Below are 25829 nucleotides of genomic sequence, written 5' to 3' on the forward strand. Positions count from 1 at the left end.
GGTGGATATTATAGGTGAGGTGGTAGTAGATGAAGGTGTATTTACAATTTTTGAAGGTTCTGTAGAAAGTTTAGAGGTAGCAGCAGTGAGGGCATCTAATTCAACTGATTTCTGAAGATAAGCATCATCTATATGGCTTATCAAGGTTGAGGTTAGAGATTCTAGTTTATCAAAAGTATTCAAAACAAGTTGATCTAAATCTGGATGTATAGGCACCTTTTTTGATTCAATAATTTGAATGAAATTAGGGTCTATTACAGTTTCATGAATTGAATTTTCTGGTCTGGTTCTAAACAAAGAAAGCTCAAATGACATATCAAACTGAATATCCTCTAAACTTGATAATTATTTAGAGAGTGAATTTGCTTTAACTAACTGACTACTACTTCCTCGAGTTTCTACCTTTTTTTATTTTCTTAAAATTATGTCTGGGTCATCAACTATTGTTACAGGGTTTGGATCTGGATTTTCCCTAGTATAGTGTGTTCTCTTGGAAGCCAGAATTTTAATTTTTTAATTGTTTTTATGAAACTTTTTAACATCTCAAAAATGACCTTAAGGAGAAAAAGATGAGATTTAAGATTTCCTTAAAGTTTTATTACACTGAGGATCAAGTCCCCAGTATGGTCACCAATATGTTATCACTCCAAAATTCCTCTAGAGTTGTTATGAAAGAAATGATAGAGGTAACCACAAACCAACTTTGGAGATTAGTATCTAGCCTTCCTAATTCTCAGAGAGGGCTCTCTCTTTATGATTTAACTTTGTTTTATTTATTTGATTTTAGGCTAGTTATGATTGTACTTGGGTTTTGATTTGGATTTGGTGGTGAGATCACTAACTTAGATGGATAGAGGGATGTCTTTCACCATTGGGATATGGGGTCAAATGTCAAGCAAACAAGACTGGATCAAGTTCTAAAAATTGTGTCTACGGGGCAAGGTAGCAGAGTAATTTCAGATCTTAAGGTTGGATGGTTGGTTTCAATCGGATCCAAAGAGAAATTAAGGGTTCCTTAGGCGAGATAATGAAGAAAGTGAAATAGGTCAACCGGGATGGGAGAGTAATTAAGGATACTCGGATCCGAATATCAGAAGAAAACATAGAAATGATTAATTGTTCAAGATAGAGTGTACTTAAACAAATTCTGAAATAAATTTCCAGTTAATTCGTTCACTTTAGAAAACATGCAAGTGTGTGAAATACATAAGAAGATAACAAATTTGACAAAAGAAAATACTTCACTGTAATAGCTCAACACAGGTGATCCAGGTGGATATTGGTGGCCACCTGCCAAGTCCACATGGACCCCCACCATTGTCTTTCTCAGCATTTTCAGTTTCCTTAATTGTAGCACAACTTACTATTTTTAGCAGTTTTTCGGGTCCTGAACTTCCGGAGCCGTTTTGAGGCCCTAAACGACGTTTTTTGGGGAATCCGGGGGCAACATGGGTCCATGGAATGGACCGATGTTGCTCGTTCCAAAAATGATAGTGCTCAGATAGATCTTTCTAATGAGCTATTGTACGCGTCAAACGGAGATCATATGCCAAAGTTATGACCCCGGGAAGTTGATGTACCAACTTACCCCCAAACAGGGCCCATAGTTTGGCGTTTCATCTCCTAGGGTTAGGTTTTGGAATGTTAAGGGTTTTCCATTGTTTCTCAACAATAAATAGGCCTTCGAGCCTCATTGTAACACAGTTCAGAGGCATGTAGCCATCACATCTCTTCTCAGAGATAAGCTACCATCGCCCTAGCTAGTTTATTTCCATTTCTGGTTGTAAGCATATTTCAGTATTTTCCATTAATGAAATGAAGTATTATTTCCGCTGCATCTTTGTGTATATGGTTATCTCTGTAATTTGTTGCATTCCTGTTTAAATCTGGATCAGTGGTATCAGAGCGGTCTGCTTTTTCTCTGTTTTTCTTTGCATGTCCCCAACAAGGTCGGGATATAAGGAGTTAGGGCTTGAACTGGTTGAACCTTTGCAAGACCAGCCTCGCAAATCTCGATGGCCTCCCATGGCAGACGAGAAGAAAGACGAGGGGGCAGGAGATCCCATCAAAATCTTGCTCGAAGAAGCCCTCGAGTGACAACGGAACGCGATGATGGACAGCTTTGCCCAGATCCTTCAGCGGCTACCCAGAAGCAACGCATCGGCTTCCAGCAGCTACTCTGGAAATGCCACACCCTTTAAGGTACAAGTTAATTTTGAAATCCCCATATTCGAGGGTCAGATAGACGCAGATGCCGTAGATAAATGGTTAAATCTGCTATAGGGTTATTTTTCTATTCATGAATTTTCAAGTCGGGAAAAGATTGTTTTTGCTCTCCTCAAAGCAGCCCCCCACGTCAAGGACTGGTGGGAAACCTACTGCGAGCAGAAGGATGAAAGTACTGGCTCACTATTTTTAGCCGCACCCACCTGGGATTCGTTTCGGGATGCTATCAAGGAGCAGTACTACCCTGTCGGGAGCTATGAGGATGAATACATAAAGTGGACCACGCTGCGGCAGGGAAGGGACCAAGACGTGCCGGAGTTCACCAATATTTTCCATACCCTTCGCACAAAGTTGGGTATCAAGGATTCGGAGCAACATTTGATACTCAAATACCGTGGCTGCCTACACAAGTACATCCAGGAAGAAATACAATTCCTAAACATCCCCTCGCTCGGCGCAGCATACCGGTATGCCGTCAAGGTCGAGCAGAAGTTTAAACAAAAGAAGCGAGACTTTGGATCTACAAATCCAAAGCAGGGGAAAGGTGCCTTGAAACCACAGAACAAAGGACAAAGGCAAGGCGGGACAGCCCAAGACAACCAGCCGAAGCTGCAAGCAAAGAACAGCGCCGCGAAACCGAGAAAGGACACTGGAAAATGGTGCGAGTTCCATAAGAGCTCCACCCACAACACAAGTGAGTGTCGGGCCAAGCAGTCACTGGTGGCTGAGCTAAAGGTTTCAGAATCAGATGCATGTTCCGACTCTGAGTCAGAACCCGATAAGGGGTATGAAAAAGGGAAGCAGATCATTGATGTGGACCCCAGCGCCACTGTTGCTACCGCAAAGATCCAGAAAAATGAACCTGAAGATCCAGAGGAGGAGGAGCGTCTCTTCCACTCCCAGATGTGGGTAAAGGGCTCCCCGATACAGTTCATTGTTGATAGCGGGAGTCAAAAGAACCTCATTTCGGCAGAGGTCGTGAAGCGGTTGGGCTTACCGACCACAGCACATCCACAACCATACACCATTGGGTGGCTTCACCAAGGAAGAGATCTTCGCGTGAGCCAGCAGTGTCGCCTTCCATACAACATCAAGCCCTTCACGGATGAGGTATTATGTGACATTGCTCCCCTTGAAGTTTGTGATGTATTACTAGGACAACCATACTTGTGGAAGCGACATGCTGTGTATGAATCAAGGCCCCGTGCTGTTATTATTACATTGGGAAATAAGTTGTTCAGGATACCAGAGGTAGCACCACCTGCTGCCCTCTCTTTGATTACTGCAAAACAATGCAGTAAGATCATTTCCAAAACCAGGAAATTCGTTTTCCTGATGATACGCCCTCAAGGAAAGAAGAAGACAGTGTCCGCGGCCTCCAAACGGGGCCCCTCTGCACGACAACTACAGATGGACAAGATTGTGGAGGAGTACGAGGACATCTTCACCTCCCCAGCAGGGGTTCCTCTGCACTGTCAAGTCAAGCACTCCATCGATCTGACCCTAGGTGCACCGCTACCCAATGGACCAATTTATCGGCGCTCCGTTCTGGAGAACAATGAAATCAAGAGGCAGATTCAGGAGCTCCTGCAGAAAGGTCACATCCATCCGAGTTCATCGCCCTGTGGGAGCCCGATCGTGATGGTACAGAAGAAGGATGGGACGTGGAGACTCTGTATTGACTATCGGGTGCTGAACAAGATCACTGTCCGTAATAGGTACCCGATCCCGCGAATTGATGACCTCCTAGACCAACTAAAGGGGGCGAAATATTTCAGCAAGATCGACTTGAAGTCGGGATATCACCAGGTACCAATCGAACCCTCCAATGTGTGGAAGACTGCCTTCAAATCCAAGGAGGGCCTCTTCGAATGGTTGGTCATGCCTTTCGGATTGACGAATGCTCCTGCAACCTTTATGAGGCTGATGGATGACATCTTGCGGCCATTCACCAACTCCTTTGTAGTAGTATACTTGGATGACATTCTGATCTTCAGCCAGAGTTGGGAAGAGGACCTCCACCACATCCGACAGGTTCTCCAAACACTGCGGCAACACAAGCTATGTGCCAATTTGGAGAAATGCACTTTTGGCATGACCCAGGTTCAATATCTGGGATACATCATTGATAAACAGGGGGTGCATGTCGATCCAGCCAAGATCCAAGTCATTCGGGATTGGCCCTCTCCAACCACTCTAACAGAGCTCCGCAGCTTTCTAGGTCTTGCCAAATTCTACCGCAGGTTTGTGTTGGGGTTTTCTCATATTTCTTGGCCCTTGAGTCAAGTCACCAAGGGCGGGGCGAAAGCAAAATTCTTTTAGTCTGAATCTCAACAGAAGGCATTCAGGGAGTTGAAGGATTGCCTCTGCACGGCACCAGTGCTCGCGTTACCAGATTTACAACAACCATTTGAGGTCGAGACAGATGCCTCTGACTATGCTATTGGGGCAGTCCTTACTCAACATGGACATCCAGTGGCATATCACAATGAAACACTTTCAGACACAGTCCGGAAGTACCCCACTTATGATAAAGAGATGTATTCCATTGTACAGGCCTGCCGACAATGGAAGCATTACATTTTGGGGAAGGAAACGGTCATCCACACAGACCACCAACCTCTGCAATTCATACAGACCCAAGGTAAATTGCAGAATGATCGCCATCAGAAGTGGTCTACATACCTGCAACAGTTTCACTTGAATATCAAGTATAAAAAGGGCAGCACCAATAATGTTGCAGATTGCCTCAGTCGACCACAGATCATGGCGCTAACCACCGTGCTCAACTCTTGTGGGCACAAGACTTCCGATTGGCCACTTCTCTACGAAAGCGACCCAGAATTCGGCCACACATACCAGACACTCTTGGAGGGTCGGCAAGTTGCAGATTTTCACCTCCAGGATGCCCTATTATGCCACCTCGGTCACCTTTGTGTTCCTTCAAGCGAGCGTGCCAAGATGATTTGGGAAGCACACTACAGTCGGGCTGTTGGGCATTTCGGGGTCGAGAAAATAGTGGCAGTACTGCAAAATTATTTCTATTGGCGAAATCTTCGACAGGATGTTGGGAAGTACATCTGATCATGTACTGCCTGTGCCATTGCCAAACCGGCCATTAAGAAGCACGACCTCTATACCCCGTTTCCTACCCCTAGTCGACCTTGGGAATCCATCTCCATGGATTACATGTCAGGCCTTCCTTCCACTAAGCATGGAAATGACTGTGTTTTTGTGGTCGTCAACAGGTTCTCGAAGATGGCCATTATGGTGGCCTCTAAGAAGAATATCACAGCAGAAGCCACTGCTAAACTCTTCTTTAAACGAGTGTGGGTGCACTTTAGGATCCCACAGTCTATCATCTCAGATCGGGACAGTCGATTTCTCAGCACATTTTGGTCCAGTCTCTGGTCAATGCTGGACACCAAACTCACGAAGTCCACAACCTTCCATCCTCAAACTGATGGCCAGACAGAGGTTGTCAATAGGATGATTGTGCACATTCTGCGCATGTATAACTCAAAGCATCCACGCACATGGGACGAGAGCCTCCCCTATGTTCAGCACAACTACAACCGAGCTCTTCACAGCTCCACTGGCCATAGCCCTTTTAAGGTGGGTTTGGGATTCCATCCACTATGCCCCATTGATGTGGCCATGCCACTTGCAGCTACTCACATGAATTCAGCTCATGTCCAGTCCGAAACAGATAAGGCCACCAGCTTCATTGAGCGCATCCAACATATTCGCCAGCAGGTCCATGACATTCTTGAGAAATCAAATGCCAAGTACAAGCAGCGACATGATCAACATCGGGTGCCACACAAGTTTCAGGTGGGCGACAAAGTCTGGTTGCATTTGCAAAAGGAACGCCTTACTGGAGCCTATCGGAAATTGAGACCACTCCGATATGGTCCTTACACCATTACTAAGGCTATGGGAGACAATGCATTTGAGCTCAGAATTCCCCCATTCCTTGGCCTGCACCCAGTGTTCAATGTGGACCGCCTGCAGCCATACTTTCCACCATTGCTAGACACATCCGACATTGCAGAACAGCTCCAACCCACAGAATTAAATCCAGATTGCATGGAACAAGCTGCAACTGATCGGATCATGGATACACAGATCAAGAACACTCGCCAACAGAATATCCAACTGTATCGAGTTGTCAAAGCGGGCCAACTCCTTCAGCAGGGCAAGTGGCTCACCAGGGAACAAGTTCAGCAGAAGTTTCCTCATCTCATGGAGGAGCTCAACGCAATGGGGACCATTGCTTCCTAAGGGGGGAGGAATGATCCAGGTGGATATTGGTGGCCACCTGCCAAGTCCACCTGGACCCCCACCATTGTCTTTCTCAGCATTTTCAGTTTCCTTAATTGTAGCACAACTTACTATTTTTAGCAGTTTTTCGGGTCGTGAACTTCCGGAGCCGTTTTGTTCAGCAGAAGTTTCCTCATCTCATGGAGGAGCTCAACGCAATGGGGACCATTGCTTCCTAAGGGGGGAGGAATGATCCAGGTGGATATTGGTGGCCACCTGCCAAGTCCACCTGGACCCCCACCATTGTCTTTCTCAGCATTTTCAGTTTCCTTAATTGTAGCACAACTTACTATTTTTAGCAGTTTTTCGGGTCCTGAACTTCCGGAGCCGTTTTGAGGCCCTAAACGATGTTTTTTGAGGAATCTGAGGGCAACATGGGTCCATGGAATGGATCGATGTTGCCCGTTCCAACAATGATAGTGCTCGGATAGATCTTTCTAATGATCTATTGTATGCGTCAAACGGAGATCATATGCCAAAGTTACGACCCCGAGAAGTTGATGTACCAACTTACCCCCAAACGGGGCCCACAGTTTGGCGTTTCATCTCCTAGGGTTAGGTTTTGGAATGTTAAGGGTTTTCCATTGTTTCTCAACAATAAATAGGCCTTCGAGCCTCATTGTAACACAGTTCAGAGGCATGTAGCCATCACATCTCTTCTCAGAGATAAGCTACCATCGCCCTAGCTAGTTTATTTCCATTTCTGGTTGTAAGCATATTTCAGTATTTTCCATTAATGAAATGAAGTATTATTTCCGCTGCATCTTTGTGTATATGGTTATCTCTGTAATTTGTTGCATTCCTGTTTAAATCTGGATCAACAGGAATCCTCTAATGCAATCTCTTTATTACTCAGTCTAGTCTGCTGACTTGAAAAATTGGTACAATAACCCTTAGGTTTCTAATCAATACAACTCTAAAAATGTCTAGCAATCCACCTTTAATACTTCAAATTATGAAGTATTTATACAAAAATAGTTTACAAAATATCCCAAATTGTCTTGGGAATTAATCTAGGAGAAAGAAATATCTTCATGCAAGAAGATAGAGACAAATGTTCAACCGTTGTATGTTGTCCCTGTTTATTTGGTTGTGTTGTCTTTATGCTCTGATATTTTGTTGTTTATTCTCTGCCTTGTTTTTGGTCTTCACATTGACCATTCTTTTTACTTTTCCCTTTCTCAACTGATGCTCTTTACTTGATACTCTTTCATTTGGCTGGCTTGTTACTTTTCCTTTACTATGCATTTTCACTTTTACTATGAATTTTTACAGTAGGTCATTCAGATTTTTCCATGTATCTGCATCTGGTAATTGAATATTTACCATCCTTCTGTAAATTTCATCTGCTTCTGTGTACTTGGAAAAAGTGGGTTTATTTACAAAAAGGTGTTTTACCTCATGCTGGAGGTAGAACAAGTTCTCAAATGTCTGATATAGAACCTTTCTAGTAGGCATCCCCTTCATAGAGGAAGTATTTTCCCGATCCCTTGCCACCTCTCTTATCCTTCTGTTGCAGTCTTCCTGTGGCATCGATTTGTCATTTGTCACCAAGGGATTTAGCAGACCTTTCTTCCTCAAAACATCAAACTTTACCATGAACCTGTCTATAACCAGTTGCATGGTTTAGCATTTGTCTTCAAGGTTCATCATCAAATTCCTCTTGGTGAAGACCTTTTTTACTTTGATTATTGTGCTAGTCCTATCAAGAATATCCAGCTCCTACAACTCATATTTTTTTTTGGAGTTAAGGAAATGGATTATTCTAGTGGCATCTTCTAGCATGTCTCCCGGTTCAGCCTTAACTCTTTGAATGGCTTCTGTAGCATCTTTGACTAAGTCATTTTGTTCAAAGACATCTTGAATGGATAGCCAAATATCATTGACAGAGTCAATGATATTGGTACATAACTATTCTTTATCTTGGCCAAGTGGCTCCTTTAATGTTATCTCTTTCTCTAAGCTCTGTATCCTTTCATTAATCTATGTTGACTTATGTACTTCTTATTTGTGCATAATCTATGCAAGCTTGTTATCTTTCTCTAGACTGGTTATTTTTTCCTTAAACTTGTTTATCTTTGTGGTCTGAATGGACATGTCCTCCATTGCTTTGACCAACTTTCTTGCTTCATCATTTGGCTAGGTTGTTGCTGATGTCAAACCTGTTGCTGATGTAGATGTTATGGCAGCTGGTAGTGCTGTAGCCAGTGGAGCTATAGGAGCTAATGAAGCTGCCAAGGTGGATGGTACTACTGTAGTGATTGTTGGAATGGCAGTGGCAGTGGCAGTCTCAAGGCTGACCTATTTTAACTGTATCAGGTTGTCCAACTCCTTCTCCATCTCTTTCAACTGATCATTCAATTGAAGAATAAGGTCCATCATCTCCTCTTGATGGGTTTGGCTTTCAAGGACATCTTTTGTCTGTGGATGCTCTGAATGAGGTAGATTCAATTTTTTTTTCAAAGCAGCAATGTCCTCATTCTTCTTCTTAATTAGTTTATTTGTAGCCTTGACATCATTGGGATTATACCCAAACTCAATTACCAAGTCCTCCAGTGACTTGATTCTATTATCCTTGGCCTGTGAGGCCTTTTCCAGCTTGTACTGTGTAGTGATATTATCTAGTGAGATTTGGAGTTTGTGCACAGTCATAGCTTTATTGGTCATGGTGGAATAGATCATCTCACATTCCTCTTTGTGAAATTCAATCTGGTTAACGGGGTTAACATCCCTGGCCAAAACCTCAAAATATGTTTTCCTATAGTCTACTGATGATCTTGGCTGCTGGACTGTAGGTTGCATGAATGTTATCTAAATTTTAACTGCTTTAATGTCAAAGGATGACATTAATCTACTTTGATTTGCAGGTGTCTTCTTGAAGTATTGGGCATAGGTCTCAACCTTCAATGTTTCATTCCTCAACTTAGTTCCTTTGTACCTATCTTTAATATCTTTCTCTTTATCCACAGGCCTAGTGGATGAAGAGACTTCAATGCTAAGCTGCTTCTAAATAAGTTCAGTGTTTGATGTAGAGGGCTGGTGTGTTTCTCCTAAAGTTGTTGGGCCTTTTCTCCTTTCCACCATTGTATCAGTGTCAATGATTTCCATTGTTCCAATGATGTCTTCTTGTTCAGTTACATGATTAATCTTGGGCCTCTTCTTGTAACTGATCTCAAATTGTTCATCTGTGGTTTCCATGGCTGAACTAGAACCCTCTTCCCTCATTCCCTTTTCATTTCTGTCTTCATTTGATGGAGTCTATAAAAGAGGAGGAATATTCATTGGTTCTCCTAGTTCTGGAACCTGCAGGAAGGAACTTGTATCAATCTTTTTTTGTACATCAATTAATGTATTCTCTACATCAACTACAGTACTGTCCATGTATATCAAGGTGTTTTCCAACCATTTTGATTGGTTGGAAAATATTTCAATGTCTGGCCTGCGGTGATGTATGAAAGGACCCAATTTTACCTTGAGCCTTAGCTTATTTATGACTCCATGAGGGTCATATTTCCACATAAAATTGTTCTTGAATTTCATCTACTGCAAAATTTTATCTGCCTCTAGTCCAACTTCCCTAGTATTGCAAATAAAGGGGCCCAATTGATTTTTCATTTTGAACTAGGTCTTCTTCCTAGCTGATAGGAAATTTAATTCATTCGAACTTATAATCTTCCTAAAGTATTCTAGTGAAAATTTCCTCATGGGGAGGTATTTGGGCATTTCGTATGGGGCTAGTTGGCATCCATATATCTTTATCTCTGTGTGGTCTTGGTATAAATACCAATCTCCCACTTTATTGTTCTTTGCCAACTGTAATACCCTTTTAATGTCTTGATTGATCCTGGGTTGATGGCTACTAGTTAGCATATTCATAACTAGATGGACAAATGAATCAATGAAGTCTTTGTAGGAAAAAATAATGGAGAATTTTTGGATCAATGGTGTCCAGTAGATGACTGATCTTGGGTTTCCTTTTGTGTCTAACTTTTGAATGCTGATAGGAAACTTGTCTGATTGGTAATATAAAAACATGTGAAACAATACAGATGAGTATTTGAAGACTCTCTCAGTTGGTAATATGATGAATTTCTCATGCATTCTGTTTGCTATGAACTGAGCATAGTTATACATTGTAGCAGGAGGCTTGCCTGGGCAGAAGATGGACAGGAAAGCTAGAACAACCTCATCCACATGCTCATCTGAGGTGTAGCCAAAACATCAGCTAAACTACACAAGGTTGACATCAATGCCAACATGAGTTAGCTTCCATCATGAACCACTGCCAACATTAACTAGCTACAACCATGAACACCATTATACCAACAATCTTCCCCTTTGGAATTGATGGAAACCACACACAAACTCCAGAAAAATTTCTCTGTTACTCCCCATTTGACATTAATGGTGAAGGTTCAACTTCATCTGACAAGACAACAAAAACTAAAGCAAAAACACTGGAGAAACTAATATCTACATCCATGGATGAAAAATATTGCACATAATCATGTATCCATGTCTCTCCACATTAGCAACAAGCAACACATATCACCAACCAACATTCAGAGAAACACATCCAACCAATTAACCTCTAGCAGCAACAACAATATGTGAATATAAGGAAACCATACAAGCATCAATGAAAGACGCCATAATAGAAACCATGATCAACATCAAGTATATGCAACAATATACACATGAGCATTAACCAACACTCTCCACACAGCAACCACATATCAACAACATAAATAGGCAACATCAAACTCTATGCCCATATAATGAGATCAAAACCAAACAATCATGATCACAGTATGAGGCTCACCATGAACACCTCCAAGTGTACCATAATGCCAACAATGGATGGCTGAAATAAATAAGAGAAAATATATGGTCCCCCTGAACACATGCCATATCTAAAATCAACTCCAACCTGCAATGGACCTCTTCTATTGCAAACAATGCTTCCTTTTGACAAATAGAAGCACCATATGGACCAAGACTCCACATGAACATGACTATATGACATATACATTGTTAAATACATGGTTTTAGAAGTGACATAAAACTTCATACATAACTCTCATATGACCATATCATGACCTCATGACTCATGACTAGATGACCCAATGATACATACAATACAAGTACATAATTTCATGATCATTTTACATGGATATTATTAGGCTGCTAGTTTGTCATTATTATTATCACTCTTTAATGCCTATTTCACCCATTTCTACCATTATTTATCACAACATTTATCATACTTTAGCATATAATTCCGTTTTATATTATTTATTCTCTTATGGATAAATATTATTTCTTCTCCTTTATTTTTAATAAATTGATTATTATGCATGTTTTTACCAATCATGGTTTATTAATAAATTTGTTGTAACTTCACTCACCATTTTAGCCTCCAAAATATTTTCCAGATTGCAGATTTGATCTCCAGCTCATCATTAAATGTGCCAACTCAGCAATTCGTTGGAATAAGAAGTGGCAGTTTTGCATTGGATGTTTTGGGAAAATGGATAAGAATCTGGAAAATCCGAAACATGGGTTTTGTTCAAAACAGAGCATATTAGTTTTTATAATGAGCTGCTTTCCCAAGTTCTACCTGTATTAAGAAAAACATAAGGTTCTCAAAGACGTTTTTTTGAGATTCGCTGTTGCGGCCGGTTTCTAAATTATCTCATTTGCAATACCAAATTCGACCTATTCCTATTGAATGCTGGTGGAAAGATATTTTAGACATGATCTTGCTGATCAATTTGTTGTGAACAATCCAATTTTGTAATGGGAATTATATTGTAATCATCTTGGTTGTAACTTCTCTTTTCTCTTTGTGTATTTAAATCAGAACAAAGATCAAAGAGGGGGATGGATTATTAGAGGTTAGATAGATAATTAGTGATAGAATAGGATAGGATAGGAGGAAAGGGGATGGATCTTTGTTATTTCAAATTGTAATTTTACTTTACAGACTCGGGCTGTCAAGAGAACGTGATCATATTGTAATGTTACTCAAGTTCAATGATTAAAATATAATTTGAGATTGTTCATTCGCCTTATCTAGAGTAAACTAGCAGTGTTTGCTAGCGGTTAAGGGTCCGACCGCTGGTGGATTTAACTGCTTCCTTTGTTCCATACATTTCTGATTCTCGCAAGTGTGATGGTTTGATAGTTTTCTTGCTTTATGTGATTTGGTTTCCTTCGTTGTTTATTGTTTTCTGGTATTGACAGAATATCTCTACTTTATATGATTTATAGCACTCTTGATTCCATTTACCTTCATTGCAGATTGAATTACTTTCGAATTGATTTAATCAACTATAAAGGGTTTAATAATTGCTATCGGACTCTCAGATTGATATCATTTCTATTTGGATTATTTAATGAGGATTGAGTTTGACTTAGATTAAATTAGTTAAGAAGAGATGAGTTATCACTACTGTACTCTCAATTTATGTTGTTGTTGCTTGCATCACTGTAAAATTTTATTTTGTTAGAGGATTGGGTTTTCTTTAATTGAAATTGAAATTTATTAGGTGCATCTGTTTACTCTTTTATTTAAAGATCTATACTGCAATTTGGGAAACATTACTCTCTAGGATTATTGTGTGCACATATTGTGTACACTCTTGAATTGATGACTTGCCCGGGTTGATAATTAATGTGGGATAAATAGGAGTTTTAAAAGGCACCTATTATCACCCAACATTTTGGTGCCATTTTCGAGGAGACTGTTGCCATGTCATAGAGAGTGATGTATGTTTTGTTTCTGGGAAAGAATTGGGTACTAAAAACAGAAGGTAAGAGCCTACGTAATGAGCAAGTAAAGTGATTCCTCCTCCGCCCGCTTTTCAACACAATTGCATAAAAGTTGAAGTTGGTGTTTGATGTTTGTCTGCTGTGAAAGAATTGGGTATTAAAAATAGAAGGTAAGAACCTGCGTAACGAGCAAGTAAATTGCTTTCTCCTCCGCCCGCTTTTTAGCATAATCTTTTAGGAATTGAAGTAGGAAATTGAGAGGTAGAATTTTTGAAAAAAAACTCATAATTCCACTCAAGTGGTGATATAAGAATCACCCATTTCACTAACCAATTGACAAGAACATTTTAAGGAGGAGCCTCAAAGAAACACATGAATAACATCTTCTATTATGGTAAGAAATGGCTCATATTGCAACTTTTGAATTCCCTATCAAAGATCTAAGAGGAGTGACACAAATGCACATAATTCCCTCATCTTCTCTACCAATTTTCATGGTTTGATAAATGAAGATCCAAATACATTTTTATTTGAGTTTGAAATACTTTGTAGAGGATATGATTATTGTACTAATGATCAAAGGTTGAAAGTGTTTCCTCTTACTCTAAAAGGAGCAACTCTCTGATGGTTCATGAGCCTAGGTGGGAACTGCATCCAAACATGAGAGGACATGAAGAACATATTCTTGAAGAATTACCAGGACTATTGCAAGGAAAATGAAGATATTTTCGATATGATACAAGGGGAAGATAAAAGCTTGGAGGACTATGTGGAGCGATTTCGATACAACCTTCAAAAATCAAAGCATAAGTATTTGGAAAAAGAGATCTTAAAAACAATCCTACTCAAAGGAATCAAAGATGAATTTTTAGAATTCTTAAATCTGATACGAAAATGTGATGTTTTTCAACTGTCATATGATGATGTTTGTGAATTATGCATAATATATTCAAGAGGAATCTCCAAGGTCGCTAAAAATTCTAGAGAAATTTCTTCTTTCTTTTCCAAATTTGCTACAAGAACAGGAGACATAAGAGGTGAAATCAATGTTTTATTTGAAAATTTTAAAGTTGATTTTATTAGCTCTCTAAATTCAAAATTAGATGTTTTACAAGTTCAGAAAAATCAAGAAATTGAAAAAGTGTTTTTCCCTCATTACTAAAAGGAGCATCCCGTAGATATTTGTTCTTCCTTATCTAGGATGGAAGTAAGATATCAAAGAGACGAGGAAGCTGCAACAAGGTCAAAACCATGGAAATCATGGCCTACAGGTATGGTTCAAAACACTTCTTCTCCATTCTCTTACTTGCATAATCCATTATGGAATACTCATGTGTTAGGGCAACCATGTGCATCTCAATATAACCCCCAAAAATCTTGTCTACAAGCTTGGCATGGTTCATCGTATGATTGCATGACTACTCTCCCTCATCTTGTAGCACAAACACATTCTCCATATTCTCCACTAGCTCTTCCACAACATCTTTCTTGCCTATCAAAATCATCCACTCAACCCAATCAACTACATCATCAAAATGCTCCATTCTGTACACAATTTCCTACTCAACCCATTCCACACCCTCACCATAATAAACCAGTACAACATGCTTAAAGTGTTAAACTGCAAAATTTACCCACCCTTCCCACCCATTCTATCTCACATGCACCATTGGAGAAAACTTACAATGAGATTCAGAATGTTTCAAATTCAAAAATTGTAGAAGTTATGGAAGAAAATGAGGTTTCTTCTAGTTTCCATCAACAAGCCATTTTAAAAGCTCAAGAACTTCATGATATGATGGCTATGGGAAATCAACAAAGTAAATGATATATTGAAGATTGGTTTCACTCCATCATTTGTTTGCAGCATCACTCCATACTTCAACAATTTTTGACACCATCTTTTCAAGGGAAGTTGGCTTCTCATACCCTAATATTCATTCACATGCATTTTTCAAATTTGGGTATATATACACTTGAAGCCTTATTTCGAAAATGGTTCCACTGGAAGTACTCTTATACGTAATCATATTCATTTTTCAAATCAAAGTACGTTAGTGTAAAATAAAAATAAATAAATAAAAAATAAAAAATAAGGACATAATTAAATACATTTTGTTTTTATGTAAAAATAGTTGTTGCAACACGCTGTGGAAAGCAACATTAGTGATAAATGTTTTAATTCATTTGTGTATGTATATGAATTATAATGGAAATAACAGTTCTACAAACACTCGTATTTATTTTTATCACCGATTTGAAAAAAAATCTTGAATATCATATTTTTTTGGCTTGTGGGCTTAATAAATTTTCTAAAAACACAGTCAGGACAGTCATGTTTTGAGGGACCAAAAGAGTATTTTTAAAACCTGTTTCTATCCTAAGTATCCATTGATGTCTACTTTCCAACCCAATTTGAATCACTCAATTTGGATTTGAAACGAAAAAGATATAACCAAAACATTGACTGGGTGTCTAGTAGGCAGCTCTGAAACAAGTTGGGACAGTCAGTGTTTGCAGGCCTAAATAACTATATTTTGAAAACCTATTTCTATGGTATATTACCCTACGAATCTAGTTTACAAAGAAATTTTAATCACTCATTTTTTATATCATATGAGAAAGTTATGACTAAAATACTGACTGTCTATCGTAAATCAGCGCTCTTAAAACTTTGTTTTTCCGACCGTTCATTAGAATATTTGACCTATCAATTCTTCTTGTTTTCAAAACATGTTTCTATTGGAGATAAATAAATTAATCTATTTTCATTTCCAATTTTAATCATTCGAATCCCTCATCAAACGAAAAATATATGCTTAAAATATCCACTGTTGGTCTAAAATAGGTAATAAAAAATGACTATGTTATGCAGGTTTTTTAAGTAAAATTGACATATCATATCATGAAATTTTCAAAAATTGTTTTTATTGGTGATATAACTTTGAATTAGATCTCATTTGGCTTTTGAATCACTCGAATCATACCAAAAAAAAAGGAGTTGTGATTAAAACACTGCTGGTCAGTATGATTGGCCACTGCGCTCCCGCAAGTAACAAATAAATTTTACTTTGTTATTTTTTCCATGGATTTGTTTTACAGAGTAACTATTTGTTAGTTTTTTGCATGATTCTTGGATTAGGGGAGCCCGATCACCTCTCTTTCTCCATGATTTAATACTTTATTGCAGGTAGACACTCGTTTTTTGCAGGTCTTAGGAGAATAAAGAAGGTCAATTTATGGACGAGCGATTCTTGAAAGAAATTTTAATGAAACAAGGGAATTTCATCCAATTCATTACCTAACGGAATCATATAGAAGAAATGAAGAATTGATTTCCATTTGAAGATTCATGTCACTGCTGCCAATACACTTTTCCAAGAGATCATTTTTTTTTATTGATAGATTGATATTCCATTAAGAAATAACATCATAGCTATTGTAACTTAATTTATTTATTTACATACTGTTTTTAAAATAACGTGTTGTTTTTTTGGTCTTATGTTTTTGTGTTTCAGGTGTTGCTTACTTCAAATTGTAGTTTCCACTCCATTGGTGATTGAACGATGAGGACCCCACCATGCAAATTCTCGCTACACAAGGCCACTCTTCAACAACACGAGTCCTGTAAAGAATTTATTTTTGAAACGCGTACATACAATTTTTTTTTTAATTTTTTTTTCAATTGTATTTGCTTAGAGCACTAGAGATGAGTATTTGTCATTTTTTTCCTATTTTTCTTTGTTGTTCCCTATAGGGAATAGCTGCTGCTATTCCCTATAAGGAACAACACTTTTTTGCGTGTACTTTTTGTTGTTCCCTATAGGGAACAGCTGCTGTTCCCTATAAGGAACAATACTTTTTTGCGCGTATTTTTTGTTGTTTCCTATAGGGAACAACTGTTGTTCCCTATAAGGAACAACCCTTTTTTTGCGTGTATTTTTTTGTTGTTACCTATAGGGAACAATTGTTGTTCCTGTTAGTGTCAGTCTTTCCAGCCTTCCTACAGTGATCAAATATGCTCTTACAAAGTGGTCTCAGAGTGTCAAGGTCAAATTTTGTCATTTCAGTGAGTCTTCAAACAAAATTTGGTCACTAGGCATTAGGTCTAGGGTTTGCCCAAATGTTAGTCCATGTCATCATTCAGCTGAGCCTATCATCATTCAGAGGGTTTTCATTATCATGTCAGTGTCGAATGAGCCATTTCACACCTTGTTCATGCTTCAGTTGTGCCTTGGCAAGGTCATTTCCCTCTCCTAGGGTTTTGAAAGCCAATTTCTCTTGGATGGTCAAATAACCGGAAAAACTTGTTTCCTAATGTTCATACACCTTCCCCTATCCTTAAAATACCTTACCAAACACTTCCCATCCCTTAGATCCGCCAAATTCCTCATTTTTGCACAAACCCTAGTTTCTAGCTACAACCTGGCAATTTTCTAGGTTGGGCCTGTGTTTTTCCCTTTTGGACCCCTTCCCCTCACTCAATCACTAAGATTCCACTTTCCCCTACTTCCTAACATCCCTCCCCACTCCCACAAATTTCCCCAAGAATTTAGAAGCCCCCTATCCCCTTCATTTCACTCCATTTCGACAAAATTCCTTGTTTCACACATCCGGACAAGTGACACGCAAAAGCTGTTTCTGAGAAATCAAAGATGAATTTTTCAAAACTGAGAGAGGTTTTTGTCCACAACATGCCAAGGAAGAAAAACCTCCTTCACGTTTTACACAAGTGTCATGGTTTGAGAGAAATGTCAAGAATTCCGTTGCCTTAGGAGAATCAAAGACACCTCTGAAGTGACCTTGGGAAAATCAAGTTTTCTCCTAGCTGGGTTGGCCAAATGATTTTATTTATGGGTAAAATGATAACTAGACACAAAGAGCTTTCCCATGAGCTATCATGAGCTGAATTTGGGGTTGAGGAAGGCATTCAAAAGTTGACTGCAACGACACTCTTCTTTCAGGCAGCCTCATTTGGCACTTTTTGACCAGTCTTGGGAGATTTAATTTTTAACAGGTCAAATCAACTCCAAATTGAAAAATTTTACTTGGGTTGGAAAGTAGACTCAATTAAATTTCCAACGAGCTATCTTGTGCCTGATTCTGACACCGGGAAGGCCCTCAAACAAGGCTGTGAATGTGCGCTACCCGTTGAGAGGTGCGCTACCCGTTGAGAGGCTGCCCGCAGTGTTAATTTTGAACTGGCGCTACCCGTTGAGAGGTGCGCTACCCATTGAGCTGTAAAAGCCAGAATCACCTCAAACTCAATTAAATCTTCTTCAAATTTGCAAATTGGGTTGAGGTAGGCTCTATACATGTTGTTTGATGGGTTGATGATGGTTATGGGTCTACATGCTTGCGATTATGCCTCCAAGAATACAAGGAAAAAAGGATATTTGTAACTGTTTGTCAATGTGGGCAGAATGTTAGGGTTTTATGTTTGTTTCAAGGTTTTTTGGTCCCATTTGATTCCCTCCCTTGTTCCCCCTTTTCTTCACAAAGTCATGCTTATGTCTCTGCCCTTATTATTTGCAAAGAAATGTAAATTTCCCCCCATGGCTTAATATGTAAACCCTATCCCTCCCCCAAGTCCAAAGAAGGTTGTCCGAGGCCCTCAAGAGGAAGAAGAAGACCAACCCACTCCATATCTTGGCCGAGGCTTCTCTCACTCACCATGATACTCATTAGCCTCTTCCTAGCAGCTAGCACAAGAAATTTTGAAAATTTTGAGGCATTTTTGACATTTTTGGGAAATTGACAGGTTTTGGCCTTTTAACGGGTAGCACCCTGTGCGCTACCCTACATGGGGGCAACTCAGAACGGGGAAAACTCAGCATTTTTGGAATTTTCATGCAAAGTTACACCTACCTATGGATGGACTTCAGTTTTTATGGAGATTTGGGCTTCCAAAAGCTCAAAATACATGCAAATTTTGACTTTCTGCCCCTATTTTGAGTTGCAGAAAGCTGTCTTGGGAGAATTGAGTTTTGAGGGGACAAATGAACTCCAAATTCAAAAATTCCAGTGGGGTTGGAAAGAAGTAGACCTTTCCAATGAGCTAGCTTTCACCTGATTTGGACACTGGGAAGGCCCTCAAACAGGCCTCTCAATGTGCGCTACCCGTTAGGCACATGTGCGCTACATGTCAGGGAATTTTGCCTGTTTTGACCAGTTCGGCCAGAAAAACACTGTTTTCACTTGGTTTAATGTTTTGGGCATGTAAATCATGGATTTTTATGTAACTTTCATGGCTCTAAGATACTTTTAATCTCCTTGATCACTTCTAGAAGATTCTTGAATGTAAATGGTAAAAATTTAATGCATGGATAGGTTTCCTAAGTTTTAGAGGCAAGTTGTTTTGACTGCCTAGGTTTTAGGGCTCAGTTTAGAATTGGTTGAAACAGCTCCTAGAAGGATGAGCTCGACCCCTAGAGGCAAGGGAAGAGGTTGGCTTGCCTATATTATGTATTTTCTCAATCATTTTCATGGTTGGAGAGGTTGGACTCTTGAGGGAGAAGCTCATATTGTATATTTTACTTGTATCTCTGCAATTTGAGGAAAAGGAAGACCAGGGTTTTGCAGACATCATTGGGATTCTTGTGGACTCTTGTGTTGATGGTGTGTTCTCTTATTGTAATTGTAAGTGTGTTTATGTGTTCCATCTCTTTCTTTACTGCAGCTTATTAAACAAATGAAGTGATAAAGTTTGAATTCATGCTTGCCATGCTCAGCTTTCAAATTTGTTTAATGTTTATGTTTTCCACTGTCTAGAGAGGATTCAAAGTCATTGTTTGCCCTCTTTAGCTTCTCTTTTTTCTCCATTGATCATCCATCTCAGCTAAAGGCATCAGCACAAACTCCTACCTTGCCCCAAAGACCCACCTGCAGAAACTGTGTCAAATCCCCACACCCTAAAATTGCAGATCCTCAATTTGCCACCAAAAAAACCCAAAAACCCCCAAATCAACCCTTTAATCAGTTTACTAGCCTAATATTAGTGTTACCTTTGATTGGTCATCTCACCCCATTGAAAATTTGCCGAGATAGACCGGAGAGAGCCTTCTCATACCCCGTAGGGCTAGCTACGAGGTGAAATGGTTTGATGTTGCCTTGAAGGTTTACCTTCCTCGGCCTAGGGTGAAATCTCAAGCGCTAACAGTTCCCTATAAAGAACAACACTCTTTTGCGTGTATTTTTATTGTTCCCTATAGGGAACAACTGTTGTTCCCTATAAGGAACAACACTTTGTTGTGTGTATTTTTTGTTGTTCCCTATAAGGAACAACACTTTTTGTGTGTATTTTGCATGCATTTTTTTGTTGTTCCCTACAGGGAACAACACATTTTTTGTGTGTATTTTTTGTTGTTCCCTATAAAGAACAACACTTTTTCACATGCATTTTTTTGTTGTTCCTTATAGGGAACAACACTTTTTTTGTCTGTATTTTTTGATGTTCCCTATAGGGGACAACACCTTTTTGCATGCATTTTTTTGTTGTTCCCTACAGGGAGCAACACTTTTTTGTGTGTATTTTTTGCTAGAGAACAACACTTTTTCGCATGTATTTTTTTGTTCCCTATAGGGAACAACAATTTTTTTGTGTGTATTTTTTGCTATTCCCTACAGGGAATAACATTTTTTTGCATGCATTTTTTTGTTGTTCCCTACAGGGAACAACACTCTTTTTGTGTGTATTTTTTGTTGTTCCCTATAGGGAACAACACTTTTTCGCGTGCACTTTTTTGCTATTCCCTGTAGGGAACAACACTTTTTTGTGTGTATTTTTTGATGTTCCCTATAGGAAACAACACCTTTTCATGTGCATTTTTTTGTTGTTCCCTATAGGGAACAACACTTTTTCACGTGCATCTTTTTGTTGTTCCCTATAGGGAACAACACTTTTTGGCGTGCATTTTTTTGTTGTTCCTTATAGGGAACAACACTTTTGTGTGTATTTTCCTTTATTGTTCCTTACAAGGAACAACACTTTTTGGAGTGTTTTTGTTGTTCCTTCAAGGGAACAACACTTTGGGAGTATTTTCAAGAGCAACCCTTCCTTCCTTTTGTGGTATTATTCCTAGTTCATCTCAACCACATTTTACTGATTCATTTTCATAACATGAAGTACACTATTTTCATGAGGACAAGAATTATGGATTCTATTGAAGTGAGTTAATATCATTCATTTTATGATCCTTAACAAGACAACTTCTTGATGATAGATTCTTTTCAAAAGGGACACAATTATTTATATACTACTTTACTGCATTGTTTTCTGTTGTACATGATACTGATTGATCATCTTAATACCATGTTGATTCCACCCTTCTTGGTTATAATCTTCTCTGTCTGTGATAGATGAGATTATGGGTATATTTTTTTCTATTGACATGTTCAACTTCTTCCACCATCCCTACTCTTAAGGACTACTGAGCCTCCCTCTATTTATCATAAAAATGTGTAATAACAACAAAAGTTTGCCTACAGATAGAGGATATGGGGTCTCATTAAGCGCCAGCCTACCATGTTCATAAGAATGTAAAAAAGTGACATTCCCATTATGGCCAGCACACCAGGGTTATGATCCATTAGATAGCCAAACTATTCTTGGAATAGGAAGTCTCATCATGAGTCGACCTAATCACCCTTGCTACATCCCAGTGAATGGCAGTATGGTTATCTGGTTACCATGCTAGCACACTGATCTTTTCTGTAAAATAGCACTAGAACTCTCCATTTATAAACTGAGGATCTTGGCTCATACGGGTTAAAAAGAAACTCTGCCAAGGCTATGGACACCTACTGGAAGCAGAGGATTTGCTAATGGTATTGAAATTATATCTTATCGCCAATTATTACTATAATACCCTTTTCTTATTCACTCTTTTTATGAGAGAAGTTATTTCCTTAATTTTTCCTTATTTTGAACCTTTACGCATGAGAAATTGTTTTCTGATCAATTGCATCATTTTCAGCTAAAATACCGTTAGCAAAGTATCTTTTTGGCATATTGCTGTCTTTTTTCTTTTTTGCATAACTTATCATCCATCCAAAGCATCCTATCTCTTATTCATAACAATGTTTACACACTCTGCTCTTATTATAACCATACCTCTTTTTGTCCTATCATTGATATGTGTACTCTGCTTCATTTATTGTCATATTGTTCATTCCCTTGCCTTGCCATCAGCACAACACCTTTCATATGTTTTATGGTCATGGAATCTCTTTTTCAATTGGAGGGGGGAATGTATGCATTATGGATTAGCATGCGATATAATTACTGAACTTTACCATAACTTGATGATTTAACAAAATATTAGTATTGCATTTATGCAAAAGTTTTTCTGATTGAAATTCTTGTATGCATCTTATCTATTGCTATTCAAAACTAACACAGTGGATTCAAGAAAATTGCATGCCAAATAGTGAATTATTTACAGGAGAACAACAAGTATGGGCGGAATTCTATTCGCAGCACGACCACACTATTGCAACTAACAGAAGAGACTCGGGAAACTCACGAACACGAACAATTATTCAGACATGATGTGCTTGCCTGGATTCCACCTTTTGCATCACCTTCAGTATCCACTCATCCTACATCAGCTTCAATAAATGCTAGTCCATACATGTCATTCTACATTTTTCTTTTCGGAGGTAAAACTTGAGGTAAAATAGCATAATTTTTTGATTTATTACGAATTTAAGAGAATTTTATGAAAATCCATTGAACATTATTTACAATCATTCATTCTACATCTTTACCACTTCCCATTTTTTAAAGACATAACTTCTTTCAGTTTGGGGGAGTGTGCCTTTCAATTATTTATTTATTATGACCATGTCATTGATATTATTTATCATCCATTAATCTTCTTATTCATTTTCAACACCTCCCTTATTCCATGTTGTTTTACACCAAGCATAGATTTCAATAGATGGTAGCAACCACCTCAATTTGTTTTCTAGCATTGCATGAGGGCATGCTAATTCTCTAGTTTGGGGGAGGAATTGCTACACATGATGAATGTTTTTTACTTTATTTCTCATTTAAAGCATACAATTTCATTTTTATACAGTGTAGAAATTGATTGACGTATATCTTTAAAACTATGAACTAAATTCTTGTGATTTTTTGATAACAAAGAGGTATCATTAAAATACAGAAACCCAGAAAATTTCAAGTTAAATTAGTTTGAAAAATTTCAGATATCATGCACTATCACTTACAACCATTTTGCTTATATCTCATGATCCCTGCATCAAAACGATCTGATTTTTGGATCATAGAAGCATTAATATAGTAGAAATCTACTTTCAAAATTTCAGCAAAATTTGGTTTGTAGTTTTTGAGAAAATAGTTAATGGAGTTTGTTGTTACCTATATCATATTTTGCTGCAACTTCATATACATATAGTTGAATGTGAATGTAAAAATTGTTACGCCTTCATCAACATTGCTAAAATTGAATATTCATTATTTGAGGAAGAATTCATTTGTTACATCCATTTCATGAGTTGGGATGAACAATTTTTGTATTATTGCTTGGTTAATATAGAGGCTTTGGGTTACATGAGGACATGCAATATATTCAATTTGGGGGTATGTTGGGCCGCTAGTTTGTCATTATTATTGTCACTCTTTAATGTCTATTTCGTTAATTTCTACCATTATTTATCACGTCATTTATTATACTTTATCATATAATTCCGTTTTATAATTATTTATACTCTTATGGATAAATATTATTTCTTCTCCTTTATTTTTAATAAATTGATTATTATGCATGTTTTTACCAATGATGGTTTATTAATAAATTTGTTGTGACTTCACTCACCATTTTAGCCTCCAAAATATTTTCCAGATTACAGATTTGACCTCCAGCTCATCATTAAATGTGCCAACTTAGAAATTCGTTGGAATAATAAGTGACAGTTTGCATTAGACATTTCGGGAAAATGGAGAAGAATCGGGAAAATCTGAAACATGGGTTTTGTTCATAATGGAGCATATTAGTTTTGTAATGAGCCATTTTCCAAAATTCAATCTGTATTAAGAGAAACAGAAAGTTATCTGAAGACATTTTTCTGAGATTTGTTGTTGCGACCGGTTTCCAAGTTATCTTAGTTGCAATACCAAATTCAACCTGTTCCTATTGAATGCTGGTGGAAAGATATTTTAGACATGATCTTGCTGATCAATTTGTTGTGAACAATCCAATTTTGTAATGGGAATCATATTGTAATCATCTCGGTTGTAACTTCTCTTTTCTCTCTGTGTATTTAAATCAAAACAGAGATCAAAGAGGGGGATGGATTATTAGAGGTTAGATAGATAATTAGTGATAGAATAGGAGGAAAGGGGATGGATCTCTGTTATTTCAAATTGTAATTTTACTTTATAGACTTAGGCTGTTAAGAGAACGCGATCATATTATAATGTTACTCAAGTTCAATGATTAATATATAATTTGAGGTTGTTGTTCATTCGCCTTATCTGAAGTAAACTAGAAGTATTCACCGACGGCTAAGGGCCCGGCCTCTGGTGGATTTAACTGCTTCCTTTGTGCCATACATTTCTGATTCTCGCAAGTGTGATGGTTTGATAGTTTTCTTGCTTTATGTGATTTGATTTCCTTTGATGTTTATTGTTTTCTGGTATTGACAAAATATCTCTACTTTATATGATTTACGGCAGTGTCGATTTTGTTTACCTTTATTTTAGACTGAATTACTTTTGAATTGATTTAATCAACTGTAAAGGGTTTAATTATTGCTATTGAACTCTTAGATTGATATCATTGCTATTTGGATTATTTAATGAGGATTGAGTTTGACTTAGATGAAATTAGTTAAGAAGAGATGAGTTATCACTACTGTACTCTCAACTAATGCTACTATTACTTGCATTATTGTAAGATTTGATTTCATTAGAGGATTTAGTTTTCTTTAGTTGCAATTGGAATTTATTAATTGCATTTGTTTACTCTTGTATTTAAATATCTATACTACAATTTAGGAAACATTACTCTCTTGTATTATAGCGTGCACATATTGTGTACACTCTTGAAGTCCGGGTTGATAATTAATGTGGGATAAATAGGAGTTTTAAAAGCACCTTTTATCACCCAACAGATATATCAATAAATACATGGTTTCTATGATCATTTCCTATGTATCAATGACTAAAATACATGACATATCATGATTGTTACATCATCATTAGCCCATACATGTGGTTGAAAAAGACTCATAAGTCTCCTCCATAACATGTATGCCATCATAATGGTTCACACTAATAATGAATAGACCTTGAACCAACATAAAATGATGAAACCATAGAAAATACATGGTTGTAATAATTATCATATAACAACTCATACATGGTTTTTCCATGTCTCAAGTCATCTCTATACATCATGTGTTAATGAACTCCTTCTATGCATGGTTGTACCATATTTTCAACCAAATTGTGAGTGAAAATAAAAAAGCATATATATGGG

Source organism: Pinus tabuliformis, chromosome 9 (assembly GCF_031772625.1).
Source record: "Pinus tabuliformis cultivar Carrire ecotype Pingquan chromosome 9, CPIR1, whole genome shotgun sequence".
NCBI classification, from domain to species: Eukaryota; Viridiplantae; Streptophyta; class Pinopsida; order Pinales; family Pinaceae; genus Pinus; species Pinus tabuliformis.